General features: G+C 39.1%; 1 protein-coding gene across 2 annotated transcripts in view; it reads left to right on the top strand.

Moving 5' to 3' along the window:
- The first annotated feature begins 2,464 nt into the window (after positions 1 to 2,464).
- Positions 2,465 to 22,722, top strand: part of slc1a2b (solute carrier family 1 member 2b) — a 45,820-nt gene continuing 25,562 nt past the window's right edge. The window contains exon 1 of one of the 2 annotated variants that reach the window (XM_051885238.1): positions 2,465 to 2,833. The gene's annotated coding sequence lies outside the window, so the exon portion shown is untranslated. The remainder of the gene's footprint in view (positions 2,834 to 22,722) is intronic. The other variant, XM_051885239.1, reaches the window with a different exon arrangement.

Here is a 22,722-nt window from a genome sequence, read left to right as displayed (position 1 = left end):
CACTAGGGATGGGCAGATCGATATGAAGTATCGATATATCGATACTGACGTTGAGTATTGAAAGTATCGATACTCAAATTAAAATATCGATACTAAGGTATGTTTTTTTTTACGTTATTTTGTTTATTTAACAAAAACATTTAATGCATACAATATGCATTAAATTGTACAAATAACCTATGTTAGCGAATAATTTATAGTAGAAGTGTTTTCCTGCTCATCTGAATGCTGCAAGTCAGAACCAATCAATCACAGAGAGCGTTCGCTCACTGCCGACACTACATTCAAAGGTTGCGTTTAGTATCATAAGAAACCATTGATTCTTTTGGGAAATGCAGCCCAGAACAATGCTTAACAGAAGACAGAAAAATATATTATTATTATTATTATTAGTTATTTCACAATAAACAAAATGAAATAATAGCCTACATAGTTTGTGCAATTACATTTATTTAAATTGAACGTTAAAAGTTCATATTGATGTTCTGTCAGAATACAAATGATTCATTTTATGGGTGCAACAGCCTGTCACTGGCAGTCCCTTATGAAAATGAACCATTACTACAGTGACCATAGTTCAGCTAGGCATATAGTAGGCTTATTTGTAGATTTTCCATGGTTTACCAAGTAAAAATTTTAATCATGTGTAAACAAAAATATAATCTAATAAACTGCAATTAAGGCATAATGAATGTTAAAATGCCTTTCAAATATAAGTGGGTATCATAACCCATTTTACTCTTAGTAATTCAATAATTGAATAAATGTTAAAATCTATAAGTTCACATTAGAGGTATCGTATCGGTATTGATATTGGCGATATTAGCCTTGAAAGTATCAGTATTGTATCGAAAACAAAATAAGTGGTATCGCCCATCCCGTTTTTTTTACACCCTCAGATTCCAGATTTTGAAATAGTTGTATCTTGACCTAATATTGTCCTATCCTAACAAACCATACATCACTGGAAAGCTAATTTATTCATGTTTTAAAATAAACTTTAAAGTGAAGCAGAAATAAACAGCTCATTCAGACACAGAGTATTGACAGAAGCACTGCCAAATATTTTAAATATGGTTTTTATGTTGTTTCCACATTTATTTGGAGATTCGATGTGAAAATACTGTATATTTTTGATTAACTTTTAACATTAGGTGTGATTAATCACAATCAGTTACATAAATGTTTTTATTTTATTTTATTTATTTATTTTTTAAAGATGTAATTTATTTTCAGTTCCTGCCCTTCCTCCATTTCAGCTTTATTGGGCTTTAATGCATCTTTAACACATCAGTTACTTGTCACATCGCCATCGGCACTCAAAGGTTCGAGTAATGACCTCTTCTCACTACACTGCAGTCAATGAGCAATATATTATGAAAGACCCCTCCACCCCCCTCTCTCTCAAACACACACACACATAGACCACAACAAAAGAGCAATAAGACACAAAATACTGAATGATATCTAGAACAATGAAAACTATTTTTTTTTTCCATATATGGGAGCTTTATGAAGTGGGAGTGCTTAATATAATCTCTGAGCTTAAAGTTATCATCGCTATCCTCTTTTCTTATGTTAAAGTTTTATCCTGCAGCAATAAAGAGGACCTCAAACAACGCCAAAGATCAATGCTGTCCAAAAATGAATGGAGGATGGATGATTTATGCTTTTGTTCATGTCATACATGAACATACCACAATTATTTAATGCAAAACAAATGCAATATACAGAAAAAACTGATCGAAACATAATCATGCTGTTGATTTAGTTGTATGTCAAACCTTAAAGCATGTAACTCAAGTTACCAATGTGTGTCGAAAACTATCAAGTCTGGTCTTAATTTCCACTTTGTGTGTTATAAGCATGTAGATACCAGAGGTTAATCATTGTGTTTTTTTTCTTTATTGTCTTTTCTACCTTTAAGGTGCAGCTGAAATGTTTTAATTGATTGTTGTTTAATGATTTAAATTTAGTTTCTATAATGTTTTTTTTTTTTTTTTTTTTTTAGAAAGAGTAGCTTGTTATGTTTACATTTGCATAAATTTGCATAATTGTAACAGTGCTGCAAGCTTCATTTCAAACTCCACTAATAGCCTGTCGCTGCATCTACATTAAGTATATATATACATACATACATTTATATTATTATTAATAATTTAAATAAATAAAAAAGTCAGTTTTTTTTTTTTTTTTTGCTTTTTACTAAATTCATTAACTAACGAGCCAATATTTTTAGCGATATTAATTAGTACAATATGATTCGTATAAAAATGCAGATTTGTTGAATTTGTTGAACCGAACCCTCAGTGGATCGAGAGCAGATCGTAAACCGTAAATGAGATTGTAGAATTTCGTAGGAATTCTCCGTGAGACTGCGCTGCCTCCACAGATTCACCTTCTTGCCTCGCTTTCCTTTCTCTCTCTCCATTCTTTCATCTCGGACTTGACTGCACAGCTCGTTTCTGTGTTATATATATAAAAAAGTCAGTTATACATTTGAATTATAAAACAATTAGTGCACGTCGGTTTATTTAATGTATGTGAGTATCTCAAAGGTAGAGTGTGAAGATAGGAGGGATGGCTGATGCGAGGCGAGGCGGGGCAGGAGGAGTGTAAACACAGCCTGTGTTCTCACTGAGGTAGTCTTCCTTCAGTGTGACTGTAGATGTGCTCGGAGCACCGGATTATCCCAACACAACGCTGAACGCGCGTCCCTTCCCGCTGCGCGCTCCCAACGCGTCACATCCTCACCAAAGCGCATGAAAGAAACAGAGCAAAGAGTGAAGAAAACACCGACATTTGCCCGTTCCTGAATCTTCCAGGTCGACAGGTGAGAGCTGTGTGTGTGTGCACATGTGTGTTTTCGCAACAGCGGATCCATAGAGTAGCTGTAAATATGTCATTCATACAAGCTTTACTAATGTGATCTATCTGTTTGAAATATGTCTCTTTCTTACTGGATTACATACACAATGTTAAGAAAAACTGGTCCCACTTTATATTAAGTGTCTTCAATTACTATGTACTAACATTTAAACTAATCATTTGTAACAATGCACTTATTGTACATACATGTTTTTACATTGTACTCATATTTAAAAATGACCTGCATCCATATATGCACTTATCCACCCCACAACAGAGTGTTTGCAATACAACATCAACACAATAAGTACACTGAACTTAACAATTATCTTTTTTCTTGTTTGTTTGAGGTAAGCACACAGTAGTTAAAGACACCTAATATAAAGCACGACTGAAAATGTTTCATTGAGCTGTATGAGCGTTTAAGTCATCATTAACCTGTTACCAAATGTGCAATTTACTCAAGAGAATGCTTCAGATATCTGTCTTCTAACTTGTAATAATTAAGTTAATAAGAAGAAAATATCAAAATTTCAGCGTATCCATTGGGATCTGGGGTCCTTCAGGGTTGGTTTTTAAATTAGCAGTCCTGCTTTATTTATTTCTGACTAGGACGGCTTGAATAATGTGTCATTTTAAGGGAAGTATTAGAGAGCTTTCATGCAAGTAATCCATTATGTTCATTCTGTTGGAGTTCAAAAGGCTCCTGAGTGGCAAAACGTTCAGTACAAGTCCTCCATTCATTGTGTGTGTGTGTGTGTGTGTGTGTGTATAGATGCATAATGTGCACAAATGTTCCTCCAGAGATCAATGTTATTTTTATTCGAACCTGTCAGATACACAAACAGACTATTTTTGAATGTACCTTTATTTTAGCTCAAACGAGGTTGTTTCGTACTTTGATTTGGCAGCACAATGGATTATGAAGCCTTCTGTGTCAGAAGGAGCCCTTTCTATGATTTCCTCCCCCACTCGTGTCATATCAGCGCCGGGAGTCAAAGGTTAGCGTGAAGGCAGGTGTGATGGGGCTGAAATGAACGGAGGGGGTTGGTGTGTCAAGTCAAAATCAATGTAAAGTACATCCCAGGGAAATAGAGCGTGCCGTAAACTCCAGCTGTAAAGATTTGTCCAAGTACATCTGTTTTGAATGTGGGAGATATATTCAGTTTATCGTATTGCGTATATTGCGGAGAAATGAAAGGAGGTGGAGATTGAGTAATTGGGGTTTGTGTTTCTGGATCGTAACCTGCTCACACGCATTCTGAAGACGTTTCTGTCACTGAATGTTTGTCGGCTCACAGAGGGCTACTGAGGAGGGAGAAATGAGACTAATTAAGGTGAAAAGCAGGATGCCGAAAAATAGTGGATAAATGGTGTGAGAGAGAAATTTAAAACAGCTTAAGGGGTGTTAGAAGTGAAAAGATGAGGTGAAGAAAGGCTGAGCGACAAATAAATGTGTGTGTTTTTAGGCTTGAGTAATCCTCCTGGGAACAAGCCTGTGCTGCCAAAGTGCCATCCAACTCCTTTCTCTCCGCGCTCTTCATCACCTCTTTCTTTCCTCTCTCCTCCCCCATCTCGGGTCTCTCCACTGCCTGTGTGGACTTCAAATAACTGCGGTCATGAGAACTGGTGGAGATGCTGCTCCTGCTCTTTTAGCTGTCAGATCTCTCGTACTCTGAAGTGCTAAAATCATTCCCATGTGTCACACCGGATTTCCCATCGCTCACAATGAGCGCCTCAGAGCTGGATCTTATAGATAGCCCAAGATCTTTGACTAAATCACAGCATGCTTTCATTCATTTATATGCTTTTTTTAGTATAATTCTGAATTGAATGTTACCCTAAATCTGAGGTCTTTGATATTCAGTGCACTCTTAAAAATAAAGGCTCCAAAAGGGGGTTTTCACAGCAAATTCTGGTTCCCTTTCAGTGGTCAGTTCTTAAAAGAACCATTTTTTTCTTAGTTTGAAGAACATTTTAATAATCTAAAGAACCTCTTTCCACTATAAAGAAGCTTTTGTGGAATGAAAAGATTTCATGGATGTTGAAGGTTCTTCATGGGACTATTGATGCCTATATTTATCTTTAAGAGTGTACAACATATAGGTGTCTTCTTTAGTGATTTAGTGGTTTTTATTTTATTTTGTCCAAACCGCTTGTTCATGTAGGGTTGCAGGATAATCAAATATGGACTAATTATGAGCAAAAATTAGGCATGTCCCATCCAGGATCATTTGCATGTGGCATAAACAGTATTTTAAAATGTCTTTCATTAAGTGGGATACACTCTGAAAAACACTGGGCTCAAAAGCAACCCAAGGACTGGGTAAATATAGGATAGAACACATGTTAGGTTAGTTTTACCCAGTAAATTGGGTTGTTTATTTAACCCAGCAATGGGTTGATTCATTTTTACTATAATACTAGCTTATTTTTACTTCACACATGAATTATTATTTATTGATTAACTTAAATCCTGTAAACTTTAAAAAAAAAAAAATACTCCACACAACCACTGGTTTGCATGATAATTCCTTTATTTTCGTATCATATTTTAAAGTATAGCATATTTTATATCGTTTTTAATACATATTGCCTACATTTAAGCTCGTTTTACAGTTTTAGAAGTAAAAAATTAAACATTTAGAAGTAATTCAAGTGTAATTGATTAGTCTCTGTTGTCCTGTTTCCACCGTAACGGCGCTGGATCTCGTGCTGGAGATGGCTCACGTTCGGCGGGAGAACTGATAACTTCAGACCGCCGCCTGCGTAACCGAAAAATGCTGTGACTGACTCCATAACCTGTCCATAAATAATCAGTGTACAGTTCTGAGAACATATTTTGACATCCTAAGTATTTATATTCTGTATCTTTTTGAATATAATCATAAGATTTTATGCAAGGCATCAGGCGTTTCCATCACGCGAAAAGACCTACATTCGTTTAGGTGACCCACATCGCCCCCCTGTATGTTGCTTTGCATAAAATTAAACAGTATACAGAACATTTTAAATAAATAAATGAATCGTACACAAACCTGTTTTCTGCCGAAGTCATCCAGAAGAGGAGCTGAAGAGGTTGCAAAAAGCCCGCGATAAATAACTCAACCCCTGGGTTGTTATGTCAAACCCAGGAGCTGGATAAAACAAAAATAACCCAAAAGGCTCAATCCAGGACTAATAACCCAGAATAGCCCAAGAATTTTTAGAGTGTAGATACAGCTTTGAATGTCAAAGAATTCATAGATTGTGGCATGATCGGCTCTTTTTTCTCACACCTGCATCATTTGATAATTGTGACTGTGAATTGTGAGTGATCCAGCCATGAATTCCAGGTCAGTGTGATTGATGGGATTGTTGACTTGTGTGTTTATCAGTCTCTCAGAGGAATTGTGAATGCTCTGAATTAAAAAAGAGTGATTGAACTCACACTCAGGTTTGGAGAAGAACACAGTGTTGTGTAAAGTCGGCCACACCTTCTTCAACACACACTCACAGAACAGAAGAGTGTGAATCAGTGTGTGTTAGATTCGACGCTGCAGTTTGTTCATTATGTAGATTAACATTAGGATCCATATATCACACATATTTCCTCTTTCGAATGGTGTTTTCCCCCATCCCAGCCCCAGATGCGTGAACCCTCTCTCCTCAAACCCTCCGCTTCCACTGAAGCCTCTTTAAGGTGGCTTTGTGAGTATCTTTGTGTGCACTGTCGGAGATCGCAGGCCATTAATTTCACTCTTGAGTATGTAAATAAGTAAATGTGTGGGAGCGCAGAGCTGTTACTCACTTGATCCGAGAGAGCTTTATCACCCTCGCCTTCTCTTCACGGACACGCATGAGAATCTCAGCGCCGCACACAATGCCAGCTCTCACAATGGCACCCTATGCCCATCTCCATCGGCTTCCGGAGGCCTCCGTCTCTGTCCGTTTCTCTGCCCCTTCCCGTAGCCGCTGGGGAAAACAGGGGCGCGTTGTGTTTACCTCCGGCTGCGGCCAACGGAACACAAAACAATCCCGTTCATTGCCTGTTTGTCAGCCCTGAGGCTTTTGAAAGCCAGCGAAAAAAAAAGAGATGGGAAAACAATTAAAAGCCCCTCCTGAACACTGCGCTAACATTTTCCCAGCTCAGGGAGCCTGTGAACAGGGACAGAGCCTCTAAACTGCTCCATTATTTCTCAGCACTTGGCATGATGCGAGAGCTGCTTGTGTTTGAATGGACGACTCCACACAGAGGCCTTTTGTGGAGAAACTTGGCTCAGCACACAAGCACTGGTTAATTAAGATTTTTCTTCTATCTATCTATCTATCTATCTATCTATCTATCCATCTATGATCTATCTATCCATCCATCCATCCATCAATCGCTGACATTCTAATGGTTTGATATTTTGTTCTTAGTGAATTTGTCAAACTCTTCACAGTTTCTAAACAATCTTTCATCGAGTGAGCATTGCATTCAAAATTATCCATTCAGTTGTCAAAATCTGTCAGACATATATGTATATTCCATAAATATTTTTGTTTATTTCAAATATTTTTGTTGTCGAATAGTCTTTTGATCTCATATGACCTATTTGAAGGGCCTGCAATAACGCGGTTTGACCAGTGGGGCGCTGTAGCGCAATACTGTAATGCAGTCCTCCCAGATCCAATTCAGTAGAAGAAGACACAGTGCTTCGGAGTGCATAGTGCAGACAAAGTCGAACCCGTAAATTGTGGGAGTTTAATATAGCATAAAACATAAACGTAACGTTTAGCATAACTACAAAAAATGCTGTCATGCAGGGCCACCGACTCTCATTCAAACTCACTGTTCGCCACACGTCCATTTTCTCTCGCAGTGAAAGATACATAGCAGAGCAAAGAGGACACAGACAACTTGCTGACAGATGAGACAGATCAGGTTACTGTTGATATAAAACAGTCTCTGCTTCTAAATTCTGTCAATTTTACTATGGGATTCAAACAATACATGTGGTTTTGGCGCTCTTTAATGTGGAGTGACAGATTGCTGTAGCGCCTCCGGTCAAGCGGCACGTGAACCAATTATTTCTTCCTCTTTTCTGCTATTACAGCAAGAAATGAACATGAAAGAACTTCAAAAAGTTTGTTGAAAGATACAGTACAACTTACTGAAATGAATCCATATCTAGTGTAATCACTTAATCAGAGTTTTAACCGCCATACATGAAAAACCCTCACCTTTTGGCGAAATTCGCCGTTTTGAAACCAAAATAGGTGACCTACGTGAATCGTGTAGATTCAATGAGATTTTTTTGGGGGGGGGGGGGTATTCATATTCAGCAAACTGCGAACAGGTGCAGATGTGCATATTCTTTTCCTTTGTACTACAGTATTGACTTTCCCCAGAAAAATGTTGCCTGCAGTATCTAAAAAGCTCAGTGTGATACACAATACAGTTAGCATTCAGCAAAATTTAAATTGAACAAACTGTCTTAGCATTATTTTAGTCCATATGGACTACATCAACCTGACACCATCTCTGCACTTCAAGTGAATGACACAAACCATCCAATTAGATTGTAAAGTTCAATCAGTTCTTTCTCACTTCCTGCCTTCCTTGCGATTAGCGTGTTTTCAACTGCAGCCAACAGACACGAATGCCATCGCACTGCCTGCAGCGTAAACATGGTGTTTTGCAAACTAGCAAAAGCTAGGATAAAATTTTACCATCATACCAGTAAACATAAATAATCAGTATCAGCTACCTAATTATCTTTTGCTTCAAATCAGTGCTTAAGAGTGTGTGTAAAACTGGCCAAATCATGTCATTTCAGCTAACTAGGCTTCGTTATTTAATACTGTTTCAAACCTTGGTTCGCTGCTGCAGGGACTTGATTTGCTGAACCCATGAAGGAAAGGTCTGGGCTCTACAGACAAAGACTGGCCACTTATTCAGGAAGAAGCCGTCTGACTGACATGTAAAGGGACCAATCACAGCTGGTTTTGTTCCACATCATGTTTATGGGCGGATAAATGATGCTACAATAACAGACCGCCATGCAACTATCTACATTAAGAACATCTGAGAAATTAGATAAGTGAAAGAGTGAAACGGCTTCTGGAATAAAAAGAAGAAATGTAGGGCGGGACTTGATTTTGTCTTAAGGGAATTGATTGGATGGTAAGAAGTTGGGCGTTGATAACTAAATGGAGGATCTGAATGGCAGTTTGCAGTCAGTTGTGGAGGATATTTAGTACATCATGAAGAGAACAAACAATGTTTGGAGGGGGAGGAGAGGTGAACGCTTTTGATGAAAAATTACGAGTGCACATTAATTAAAGAAAAGTATGATAAACACTGCAGCATTCTATAAAAAAATAATAATTGTCCATTTTGATTTCATGTTGACTTTAAACAAACTCTTGAATGTATTTTAGCCTTACCAACTCTTCAACCAAACGCTGGATGTCAAAGGTTTGTGAAGCCAGCGTTGAGTTGCTCATGTGAAGCGCTGGTTGTCACAGTCTTGATGAACACAGCTCTGTTTCCTGGCAGAGACTCCCTGCTGAATTCAGCCAATCAGATTGAGACTTCTGACTTCACAAAAGAGTGTCCGGTTAATGCGTCAGATGTTTAGTGTGTGTAGTGTGAGCGGCCCGTGGTGCTTTGGTTTCTCCCATCATTACCATTAATACAGATAAAGATAACAAATTTGCATTGTGAAAACACAATAATTAGAGGATGTTAAAGGATAATATGAAATAATTATTAAGCAATAACACAAGCCATTTGAAATGATACACTTTGACAAAGTTTAGCATATTTAAATGCATTTATTTAAACCATTTAACACAATGAAGAGCTGTCGTCTTGGTTTCTCTGAAAGTTTTATCTGTGGTCATCTGTCATTTATTTTTGGTGAAATCTCAGGATCCCCAAATCTGTCTGTTAAATATTCATGCCCACCAAATAAGCAAGTGAAATATTACATTTAATGCTTTTCTACAAGAAAAAACATTTTTGCTGTTTGAACTCAGTTACATCCATTTGTTAGTTGATGTCTGTGAACAATTTTGCACATAACCTGACAGAATTTGTCAGATTCATGAAAGTGTTTGTAGTTTTAAAATGCTAGTAGGTGGTTAGGGTGGTTTGTGTTGTACATTTTGATAACACTATTTACCATCACACTTTAAATTAGGTGTCTTTAACTACTTTGTGCTTACATTAAAAAATAAGAACAGTGTACTGTTGATGTTGTGTTGTGAAACACTTGTGCTGCTATTGAGGTGAATACGGCTGAGGTTAGGACAGGTTTGTTGGTGTTAAAAAGTTTAAGGGTATGTGTACAAACATGTACATGCTGTCACACTTGGTGGTTGCAAGCCAAACACATGATGAATGATTAGAAACAAAACAGTCTATATTATAATCCACCAACTAGGAATGCAGAAAAAAAAAAAACAGAGCAATCACCTTCACAATGATAATACCAGACAACTAAACTTAGGAAACACAGGGCTTAAATACAAACAAACAAAAGAAACTAATAAGGAAACAGCTGAACAGAATGACTAATCAATGAGTAACCATGGAGACTAATGAGAACTCAGGCAGGTAACAGAAACTAGACTAAACTGAACATAACAGGATATACACAAACATGCTGCTCATATATCGAGAAGGTTTGTTTTATGTGAGAATTATTGGAAGATTCATGAATGAGGCCCACTTTGTGTTTGTTTATTGTTAGTCTGTGTTTTAGGTATTTGTTCAGCAACTTTTTTTTCTGTTTTTATTACCTTGTTGAATTAAAATGCTTAAAATAAAATGAGGTGGAAGTGGGTGGAGAATCAATGGCATGGGGTTTACACTGATGTCCATGTATTCTTGTGGTAAAGCTGTCCTCTGTCCCTCTGTCTGTATGTGTTTTCCACACCGCTTGCCGAGGCTTGTGAGCGCCTGATGTCAGGATCGCTGTCGTACAGTGACACACTTTCATAACACTGCTCAAATCTACTGAAATCATCAACTACAACTGAATTGAAAGTCTCCAAAAATATTATGAAGTATTATTTTTTACCCATATCATTTATTTTGTTGGTGATGTGGCCTTGAGGTCAAATAATAGTAACTTTCATGTTGTGAAATTTGGATTAGATTACTAATGATGTTTTCAGGAACAATAATATAGTGAAATAGATTTACTCTTGGTGCAGGAAACAGTCTTTTTCTTGCCTGAGAGACATTAGAGGAAAGAATCCCATGCTTAAAATCCAGTTAAGTGGAGTTTATTAAAGTAAATGTGAATAGAATTGAACAAGACAAGTGACTTGAACATAAACCATGACATAAAGCCTCATCAACAGCGTGTTACATTTAACAAAGCTAGATAAGAGAATATGAAAACATGAGGGCTAAATATACAAGGACTAATGATATAAGACACACCTGGACGTAATGAACACAATGAACCAATGGAAAGACACAACTAAAAACCACATGACAAGACCATAAACCAATGAGAACCAGACACAAAAAGCAGGAAACATGGCTATGACAAATTACAAAATAAAAGACATGAAAACATGAACTGAGACAGTATTGAAACATTATTGTCATTATTATCAAACTATGTACAGAATCGACTTGATTTGTTGTGAATTTGTTGTGTTTTGGAATTTAATTGAAACACTGTGAATCGAGAATTGAATAGAAGAAAATGAATATGAAGGGTTTTGGTGGTTTAAATTTATTTTGATAGATAAACTGCTGTTGAAAAAAAAAAGTGTTTAAAAAGTTTGGGGAAGAATACTGAGAAATTTAAGAAATCGCTGCATTGACTTGACAAACCTGAAATATATCGCTTTTGAGATTTCGGCATCCCCAGTTCAGTTAGATAGGAAGTGTACTGAAAACATCTGCCTGAGTGTGTTCCCAAGATGGCGTGCAAATTAACCGTTTCCCTTTGGCTGTGAGAAATTAGGACCATCTATCTCCTGTCCTATTATTTCTCCCGTCCTGTTGTTTCTTTCACAGCGCTAAACGTTTGATTTTTTATGCTGCTGGTTGTGATGTGCTGTGTGTGGGAGCAGAAGTGAAGCTTCGTCGATATGTCTTCAGTCCACCTCTGAACTCTTCTTGCGTCTCTCTTTCAGTCTGTGTGGAGGTGTGGTGTGAGACGCTGGGGGTTGGGCGGGTGATTTAATGAGCTCCTCTGAGGTTCGGCTGAGATGATCAAATGCTGCTCTTCGCTACAGGCAGATAACAGATGCTCGGTGTTTAACGATGGCTGAGCTGCTCTAACTCACTGGCTTGATTTTGTCCATGGGGAATTGATTGGATGGTTGTGGTTTGCTATTGGTGGATCTCATGTGAGTGACAGGTTGCTTCACACTCGTCATCAGAGAAGAGAAGATTTAAGGGGAAGTTATTCTGATTCAAGATCACTAGGAACATGAATTTAACACAATAATGATAAATCACTGCATAAAAAAACAAGAATTGTCATTGTAATTGAATTATGATGTTTACATGACATGAGCAATCTTCTTGACTTCTGTTTACATGCTGTTTTCATTTAATGCGGTTATTAAATCATTTAAGTGATAAAACCACTGGAGTTGTGTTTTTTTTTTTATTTTTTTTTATTTGTGAGTTGTCAGTGTTTCCAACAATCAAAATAGTGCATTAATAGATGTCTCTCTGAAATAACTGATTCTGATTGGTCAATCAAGACATTCAACAGTTAGATATTTGCCAGTATTGACCATTGTCTATGGCAACACTGTAAATCAGACCGATAATCCAGGTCACTGAAATCGTGTCTCTCATCGAATCACGTTAAGTCAGCTTTATTTGTATTGCTCTTTTACCAATGCTGTTTCAAACCAGTTGTACAGACTGAATTTCTATATATGTATCATTATCATATCACTCCATACAGTCACTCTCTTTTGTTTCACACAAACGTAACTGCCACCATCTTGCAATCTCAGTTGTTGATTGTTGTGAAAATGACCTCAAAAGACTTCAGTTTTAATATCATTGTGATATTATTGCTGTGTTCATCTTGTGGCTTGATTTTTTTTTGTACCTTTCAATGGAGTTTTTTTTTTTTTTTGTGGGACGTTTTTATAATATATAGCTAATATTGTAAATGAGTTTAAGCTCAGATCAGTATGTCATGGCTACATATTTAAGTATTTGGTGAGTAGCTGTGTTATAAGTGGTATAAAGTGAAGTTAGCCAGATATGATCTCAAAATAAACTCGTTCAGGGTGATACAAGACCTGATCGGGGTGTATTTACGTCACTGAATGGCTGATTGTATGTTATCTTTACTGATGTTTATGGACCTGAGCATGAAGCGTCATCCATGTGTAGCTCTAGTACGCACACACTTTGATCAGAGTGGAGATGTGATTAAAGTTTACACGTACCTGTTTGATGTGAGTAAAACTGCAGTCCTCCACATATAATACCCCGATTATGGTTTCTGTGATTATGAGCATTATTTTATTAACATATTCAGAAGGATTACGTGAGCTACAGTATTGCCTTAATTACATTATAATCACAATATAAGGACACAGGTCAATGTGACCATTGCTTTATGCAGTTTTATGAGATGAGAGGATGATTACGGGAAACATCTTTACAGTGAATATTCTTACAACTAGAGTCTAGGCGAGAAAAGAGGTTTTAAGCATCAGGATGTTGCCCTGACATTTGTGCTTATTTCAACAGCCTACTTATACCATATCAAGTCTCATTACACACAGTTTTTTAACTAGTACTTCGATTAACCTATTATGCTCTTTTACAAAGTCTTGATGTTGTTTTTGGGCTCTAATAGAACAGGTTTTCATGTTTGAATGTTCATTATTTTCCTCATATCCTCCATTGTTCAGCTCCTCTCTTCCCAGTCTGTCAGTAACGCTCTGTTTAGTTCCTGTCTCTATGAAGCCCCTCCTTCTGAAAAAGCACAATATGCTCTGATTGGTCGGCTGAAGCAGTGTGTTGTGATTGGTTATTTGGGAAATGTCCCATCCCTTACCATAGCCGCCAGTTTCAACACACTAACTATCTCAACCAGGCCCCGCCCCTTTATTCTACGTATGAATTATTTAAATGAGGAATATTGTGAAGAAAACTCAAGACTACAATGGAGGCGTTTCAGAGAGTTCAGAAACACTGACACTGATATAGAGAATAACTGGAACGTTGCAGAGCTTTTTCATCTTCAAACAGCAACATTACACACTAAAGAAAGACAAACATGGAGAAAAGCAGAATATATCCTCTTTAAAATACGTTGCATTCTTCAGTTAAAAAATGTTGATTGATCTGTGAATTTGTGGGATGCACTTGTGGTTTGGTGTAATTCCTGTGGGTGGATTTGCTTCATGCAAACAGTGCTTCATTGATAGCCATCACATCTGGTTTCTTCACGCAGATACTGTACCAAGCAAAATTAACCAGGCGATTATGACATGAGATCTTACACAGACAGGGTAATTAATGCTATCAAAGCAGTCTCATGCTAACCGGTGTGTTACTGTTATACTGTAGTTGAAACAATTATTCAAAGAGCATGCTAGACTTCCATTAAAGGGGACCTATTATGCAAAATTCACTTTTGCATGGTGTTTGGATGTGTGTTGGCAGTGTGTGTACACAACCACCCTATAATGATAAAAATCCAACCACTCCTTTTTTTTTAATCTCCATAAATCATAAGCAGTGTCTCAGAACAAGCTGTTTCCAGATCCCTGGCAGTGTGACGTCACATTAGCCACAGGCCCCGCCCACGAATGTTGACAGACACTGCCGTTTTAACATAGAACCGCCCTGAGCGAGTTCACAGCGAGTTGTACAGTCTGCCATTGCTGCACTGACGAGAATGTCTCCCAAGTGTTTTAGGTGTTCTGTAGCTGGATGGATTAATCCACATAGCTCTCTCCATTTACTCCCTAAATCTGAGCCGCTGAAGATGAGGTGGATTCATTTTGTTTTTGAAGAAAATGCTCCCACAACTCTACTGAAATTCGTTTATGTCTGCGCGAATCATTTCACACCGGACAATACAAAACAGAGGTTGTGCTAAAAATTTGTTACCCAAGGATAAATCAGTTCCTGTTGTGATCCAGCTTACAGTCTCCAGAGTGATACTGGATACGGCAGTAATGAAGGTGAGAGCACTTTATTAAGGCGGGTGCACACTGTGCGATTTTGGCCACGATTTGAGACAAATTTTGAGAATCCTAAAAGATTCCTATAATCCTAGGCCAAAATCTGTAGTCTTTGATCGCTAGTTTGACATGTTCACCGACAGCCAATTAATGACCGTTGCGATCAAATTTAACCTCCGACGAAATACTGGCAGTGTCAGGAGATTTGGCGCACAGTCCTGCAGTGTGAGTTCTCCTACAACGAATGTCAAATTGTCTTCGTTTTTCAAGACAAGCCGTGATCAAAATTAACGCTAGAGATTTCTTTGTTAGCCATGCGGCTGACAGTCACCGAACGTGTATGGGTTGATGTAATACTCTGGACCAGTTTTCATGCGCGCATCCGTTTTTACCGTGTCTTGCTGTCGTACAGTCTGACATAAATGACAACTGAGATCCCACAGTGTGACATGAGGATCATGAACGTACAGTCTGACAAGCAACAATCGTAAAGGACTATTATAAATCACACAGTGTGCACCCGGCTTTACAGTTCATCGGGGTTGATTTAAGGATATAAAGTTTAGCAGTTTATTAAGCACCACCCAAAAAGGCATAAGGTCTTTATATATTTATTTACTGTTAGTTGTAACGAGTGTTTCTGTGTAATTCGCTGTGTATGTTGATGATAATGCAAGAGAGAGAGAGAGAGTTTATGGATAATATTTTAATGCACACTTGCACTGTGTTTTATTAAGCTCTTACAGTGATTTTCTAGAGTGAAAACAGACGCTTCGTCTTTTGTGTGAAGTACAATAAACGTCATAAAACTCATCGGTAAAGTTGAACGGGGTCCGGTACAACAGGCTTGTACTAATATAGTGGATAAAAACAAGACAATATTAGTTATAACCGTAATTGAACTAAACTATACCTGTTCTATCTTCATGCAGCATATATTCGCAGTTTCTGACATTATAGTGTGTCCTGACTGAATCCTGACACCAGAGAACGAGCTCTTGAAGCTCCGCCCTCTTAGGCCGAGTGCAGCAGCTCATTTGCATTTAAAGGGCACACACTAAAACGCAGTGTTTTTGCTTAACTCCAAAAAGTGGCAAATTTAACATGCTATAAAAAAATTTCTGTGGGGTATTTTGAGCTAAAACTTCACATACACACACATCAGAGACTTATTTTACATCTTGTAAAATGGGGCATGATAGGTCCCCTTTAAAATAATATTTAAATTTATAAATACACAGAAATTAGGAAATCATTTTCAGTTGCACTCCAAAGTATGAAACAAATGATCTCTATAAACATTATGTTAAAAAAAATATTCTGAAATATTCCTTTGGAAAAGCTTTGTGGAATCTGGCAAAACACTTGGCACACAAACCAGTGCACAGTAGTTCCGTGAGGAGAAATCAAGACGAAATAAAGCTTAGAATGAAAGAAAATAAATGAGAAAGAGAAAAAGAGAGAGATTGTAGTGGCCCTCGGCCCCTGAGGGGCCCCTCTGTGTGCTCACTATAGATGAATGAAGGCCTGCTAACCCTTCAACCAGAATGATCTGTGATCACATCATTACAGCTCACATCTGAAACCTGTGCACAGCCCAGAATCCCTAATCACTCGCTCATTACAGCCGGAATGAGTTTCCGCGCACAATAAGAGTGCGTCCATCCACACTGATGGAGTGCACATATGGGTCAATCATGTGCTTATATTTGACTTCACAGCGCCCACAAAACCTGCTGGGCTGAATAACAGACAATAACATGGTTATTTATTTCTCTTTGTTAGCTGATGTGGAGCACTTTTCAGAAGCTGACACTATATGTGCTATACTATATTTGACTATTTTTTATTTATTTATTTTTTTTTACAATTAATATGCATGCAGTAATAATATTAATTTAAATAAATATTAATTTAGTCTAAAATTATAGGTGTATTTTGAAGTATTATCAGGGTTTTTTGTCATTGTTTTAGCTTTAAAATTCTATATTATAATCTAATTATACTATTTATGTATAGTAGTGATGGAGAGTAACTAAAAGAAGCAAAGCTACTAACTTCTCCATTACATTTTTCTGCAGCTCAGCTGCATTATTTAGTACATGCAACACGTGAGGCAGCAATCCAGAATATTCCTCTACTCTGACCCTCGAGATCCACTGTCATGCAGAGTTCAGCTCCAATCCTGATCAAACACACCTGAAGCAGCTGATCAAGATCTTCAGGATTACTAAAAAAATACAGGCAGGTGAGTTTGATCAGAGTTGGAGCTGAACTCTGCAGGACAGTGGACTGAATTCAGGTAATTTGGTATTAAACTGCATTGTATAAGTTAGTGTGATTCAGTTATTAAAACTCAAGTGCTTTTTTTATGTCCTTGCTGATGTGATGCACGTGTGTGTCCTTGTATGTGTCCTCCAGCACAGATCTGACCTCTGTCTAGACACTCACTGTTGCCCCGAGTCTTGACCCCGGATTGTGCGTATGCGTGTGTGTCACCGCAGTCGTGACTTTAACCCATACAGCCCAATTAGGACACTAGGATTATGATGCATGTGGTATTTTCTGTGGTAAATCTCAACCACAGTTTACTATAAAAAGAAAATCTGAATTGTGATTAATTAATGAATTTAGTTGCAACATTTGTGATGTTTTGAATTAATTAAATGTTTAATTGTCAGATTTTTACTTAAGAGAAAACAAGAGAAGTTAAATGTCTCTTTGTAATATTTGCAGCTTAATTATTTAATAAAAAGGTGTTATAGGTCGGTTTATTCAAGTTTTAAGCTGTAAGACATTTTGATAATTGCGCATAAGCAATTACTTCTTAAAATATCTTGAATGTGCCAGTAACTTTCTTCATGAAATAACATATGCAAGAGAGATTTATCCTTCACAGCTAAATTCACAGTATCACACGGATTCTGGAACAGTATCTACAATGCTGAAATATCAGGTGTGAACGTTCCTTTAAATGTAGCTTGTGTCATTCTGTCTCACTTGGAAAAAAAAAAAAAAAACATGCATGCTGCCAAACATTAATGGGTAAAAACCATAGTTTTTTTTTTTCTTTTTTTTTTTTCTTCAGCATTGTCATAGAAGAACAATGTTTGGTTCACCAAAAATGTTTCAGTGATAAGTCCTTAAAAGAACCATTTATTATTAGTGTGAAGGACATTTATGAACCTTAAAATATGAACCTTTTTCCATAAAGCTTTTGTGGAATGGAAAGATTCCATGGATGTTAAAGGTTCTTCATAGAACCATCAATGCCAATAAAGAACCTTTATTTTTAAGAGTGTGAGCAACAAGAACTATCAAGAGTCTTTTAACTGAAAGCAAACTGGGCATGTCACTATATCAGCAGTAATATTATCAATCGGTTCTGCATTGACTGAGGAGATTCTAGTCTAATCAACTCACGAATTGTACAAACCATGTCATTCGATTACTGAATTGATTGCAGTGATGCCTTTATTTCAGGTGTTTAGGTGCTTTTCATCTATCTTTTACTCCAGTTTTAACGATTTATTATGTCACAAGCTGTTGAGGAGAGCTGTGTGCATGCGTGTTTGTGTGTGAGTGTTTGATTCAAGAAGGGCCAAAGGGTTGTAATAGCTGTCAGAGAGAAACACAGAAAGAAAGAGAGTCAGAGAGAGAATCTCTTCACTCTGGACAGTAGCATAAAATTGGGATAATCGCCATCAATTGTGCCTCACAGTGGGCTGCCATTCCTGAAAGAGTGATTCATCCCGATAGAGAGTGGATTGAGCGAGAGGAGAATGGGTCCTGCCCCCCTCTGAGTCCATCCGCTGCTCTCCCACGGTGGGCATATGCATGACATCAGCGGGCTGAATGGGGCTGGCATCCTCCCGCATCACTCTCCATGCCAGATTAAACCCAATGGGAGGAAGAGGGGGCACTGACACTTTTTGAGGAAGGACAAAAGCCCTCAGATGGGTAGCCGGGAAACTTCACATGGTCCTGGCCAAGTTAGAGAGAAAAAAAGAGAGTGAATTCTCTGTTACCTTTCACTGGCCTCTTTTGGCATGGCATTGAGACACATCAAACACACACACACACGCACACGCGCGCACACACACACACATTAGGTTTCCATGTTTTATGGGGACTCTCCATAGACATAATGATTTTTATACTGTACAAACTGTATATTTTATCCCCCTACACTAGCCCTATACTCCTAAACCTACCTATCACAGAAAACTTTTGGCATTTTTACATTTTCACAAAAACATCACTAAGTATGATTTATAAGATGTTTTCCTCATGGGGACCAAAAAATGTCCCCACAAGGTCAGGGATTTCAGAGATTGCCATCTTTGTGCGGATGTTTTGTCCCCATAACCTTAGGGTAACAGCAAAAATAAGACAAGAACATGAAACACAAGGCAACACAAGACGGGAAGATCAAAACACAGAGACAAATAGGGAGGGAGGGGAGCCAAGCCAGTGCCTGCAGAACAACCCAGGAAGTCTTTAGAAGAACCAGGGAGGGACTGGAGGGTTGAGCCAGGGAGGCTCAGGCAGGTCTGGAGTCCTGGCTAAGGGCCAGGGTGGTGCTGGAGGGACGGACCAGGCTGGCTGGGGGCCAGGTCAATGCAGGGAGCTTGGGCGGAGCCGACAGGGCAGGCAGCAAGGACAGAGCCAACAAGGCAGGCTGCAAGGGCAGAGCCAGCAGGGCAGGCTGGTCAGACCAGGGCAAGACAGGGACCAGGGTGAGGAAAGGGAACACCACAAAGATGACTGCTCCAAGGGAAGCACGGCCGATGTAGTGGGCACAGTGAAGACAATTCTCTGGGACAGGAGCAGACTCTGGGATGGTCTCTGTGGCTGTGGCTGACTCTGGGAACTTCAGGGCTGGAGCTGAGTAAGCCAGGAGGGATGTGTGTGTGGCCCAGACACACAGAAGGGCGAAGCCATAGCAGGGGAGAGTGGCTTCAATGGCCTTCGTAGCCATATCAGGGAGAGCAGGTTGCTCAGTGATGGTCTCCGTGACCATATCATGCAGAGCGGGCTGCTCTGGAATGGCCTTCGGGCCGGCAGCGGGCTCTGGGATGGCCTCCGGGTTGTCAGCAGGCTCTGGGTGACAGACTGTTCCCAAGTCAGAAGAAGCCATGTGCGTATTCCAGGCACACAGAACGGCCAGAACATAGAAGGCAAAGACAGCCCTCTTGGCCATGGCAGGACTAACAGGGAAAGCCTTTTTGGCTGTGACAGGGGGAGTGGGCAGTTCTGGGACCATACACGGGAACTCTGGGACCACTGCACTCGGGGGCTCTGGGACCAATACTCTCGGGAGCTCTGGGGTTGGGTCCTCAAGAACCACTGGAATTGGGGAAGTGACAGGAGTCTTCTTCTCCTGCGCTTACGAGGGTAAGGTGATGTGGGGACGAACGCCTCAGTGGAAGCTGCAGGTGCTCATGCCCACCTCTGGAGGAACTGCTGCAACTTCAGCTGCCTCTGGGGGAGCTGCAGCATCTTCCACTCTCTCAGAGACGGCTGCAGAAAGGAGTAAGGCAGGGCTGTTTTTCTTCCTCGGTCTCCAAGAACGGGTCATCGGAGGACTGGGGTTGTGGTTGGGGAGGGAGCTCTTCTTGCTCCAAAACATTGGGCCCCCCATGATGGTAAATCTGGTACACAAACTCCAAGAACTTCAAAGTCCCCAGCCCCCCCCCCATCTCCCAGGTGTTCAGGGGCTCGTCGAGGCAGCTGTTGAAAATCGCAGTTGTCTTCATAGTCCAGATCATTCAACACAGTGAGGAAATCACAGGTGAAGTCCCTGATGTCAGCCCCCCTCTGACACAGGGATAAATGCTAGATGATCCAGACCATCTGATCTTTTAGAGAGCCCCTGGAACTGGGAGATGGGAAGAGAAATATGCCCATCTCTGCTGAGTGCTTTGTTGGCCAGATCGTACTGTCAGGGTTGAGGTAAGGGATGAGGCAAGGACTCAAGTGCAGAGTAATGGGCTTTAAATATTATTTAAATATAAAAATCAAACAAAAACTACCCGAAGGGGAAAACAGAACTGGCTTGGCTTGACTTGACTTGGGTAAAGTCAAGTAAAAATGGGTAAAAATACAATGACGATCTGGCACTGGACCGCAAACACAAGGAGAATAAATAGGAAAGCAAACAAGGCAGGTAACGAGGGAGAACTGGTGGGGCAAATGAACCAATAATCAGGTAACATGAGAGACAGGAGAGCACATGGCACAAGAAACAAACATAACGAGCCATGTGCTCACACCAAACATGACAAAACCAAGAGCACATATCCAGTGAACACAATCACAAGCCATGTGCTCAAACAAAACAAGACATGCAAGAATATTCATAAGCCACGTGTTCACAAAAACATGACAACATGAAAGCACACAGCCAATGAAACAAGCTGCATGCTACACAGCACAAGACAAAATATAACATGAAAGCACGTGGACGAAGCAAACAAGAACCGTGTGCTACGCAGAACACAATAACAAACAAGGACAGAAGAGCGTACGGCCCGAGCAAACTCGAAACTGCAAGCTCATACAATAATGCTCATCCTGTGCACTCACAACAGAAGACAAACACACTGAGCATGAATGGCGAATCCCGACACAGAATCGAAACCAAACTAGACATGAGTGCCGGAATCCGAACACCACACTCCGGACATGAAACAAGGCACAAAGACAAGAGAGCTCGAAGCCATGCACTCACAACAAAAAGACAAGTCAATACAGGAGTGTCAGGGCTCTGTCACAAAACCAAGAATAAACAAGACCAAAGTTACAGAACCCTGACAGAAGCAAATTGTCAAGATATCGCAGTCATCTGATGTCTGGCATGATTACTCAATGCAGACCTATAGAAGTCTTGAAAATTACAGGCAGGAAGATGACACTCTTAAATGACACTCAGCTGAACAAAGACAATTATACAGGTTTGGAACTACTTGAGGGGGAGTAAATGATGACAGAATTTTCATTTTTGGGTGAACTATCCCTTTAAGGACTGTTCACTGAGGTTCTTTGAAGAACCAAAAATCAACACTCTTAAAAATAAAAGTTCCAAAAGGGGGTCTTTGCATTGAATGCCATTTAAGAATCATATCTGGTTCCCTAAAAAACCTTTCAGTGAACCTTTCAGAGATTCCCCTTATTATCTTTAAAGCACTTTGAGTAGAAGCATTCAGAAAAAAGTGCTAAAAGTAAGGCCTGTTGAAATAGTATTTCTTCTTGGACTTCATAATGCTAGGACAGTTGATCTGACATTCCTGTATTTTGAGAGGCTGTATATATATATATATTCGGTGACTTGTTTGTTTGCAGTATTATGTATATGAGGGAGACCCTAAAGGTACATTCGCAAGAGTTTAGTTCAAGTTCACAGTGACTAGACATGACAGATCCGACCCTGCTGTTGTTTTTACCTTTTGCCCCGCGGCTGGATGATCATCACTGTGCATTCTTAAAATGATATGGAAATTTTCCTGGTATCTCACACTCTTTAATTTTGATGTATTTGTTATTTTTACCTCATGATTTTTTTTTTTTTTTTTTTTTTTTTTTGTTTATGGTAAAGACTTTGAAGGGAATAGGGTGATCACTTCTGATTGCAGAGTGTCAAGAGGGAACACTGAATGTTTAAGTAACCCGATCATTTAAAATTATCATAAG

This window comes from Ctenopharyngodon idella, chromosome 24 (assembly GCF_019924925.1).
Source record: "Ctenopharyngodon idella isolate HZGC_01 chromosome 24, HZGC01, whole genome shotgun sequence".
NCBI classification, from domain to species: domain Eukaryota; kingdom Metazoa; phylum Chordata; class Actinopteri; order Cypriniformes; family Xenocyprididae; genus Ctenopharyngodon; species Ctenopharyngodon idella.
Note: the sequence above shows the minus strand (reverse complement) of the source record. Positions and strands in the feature narration are given on the sequence as shown.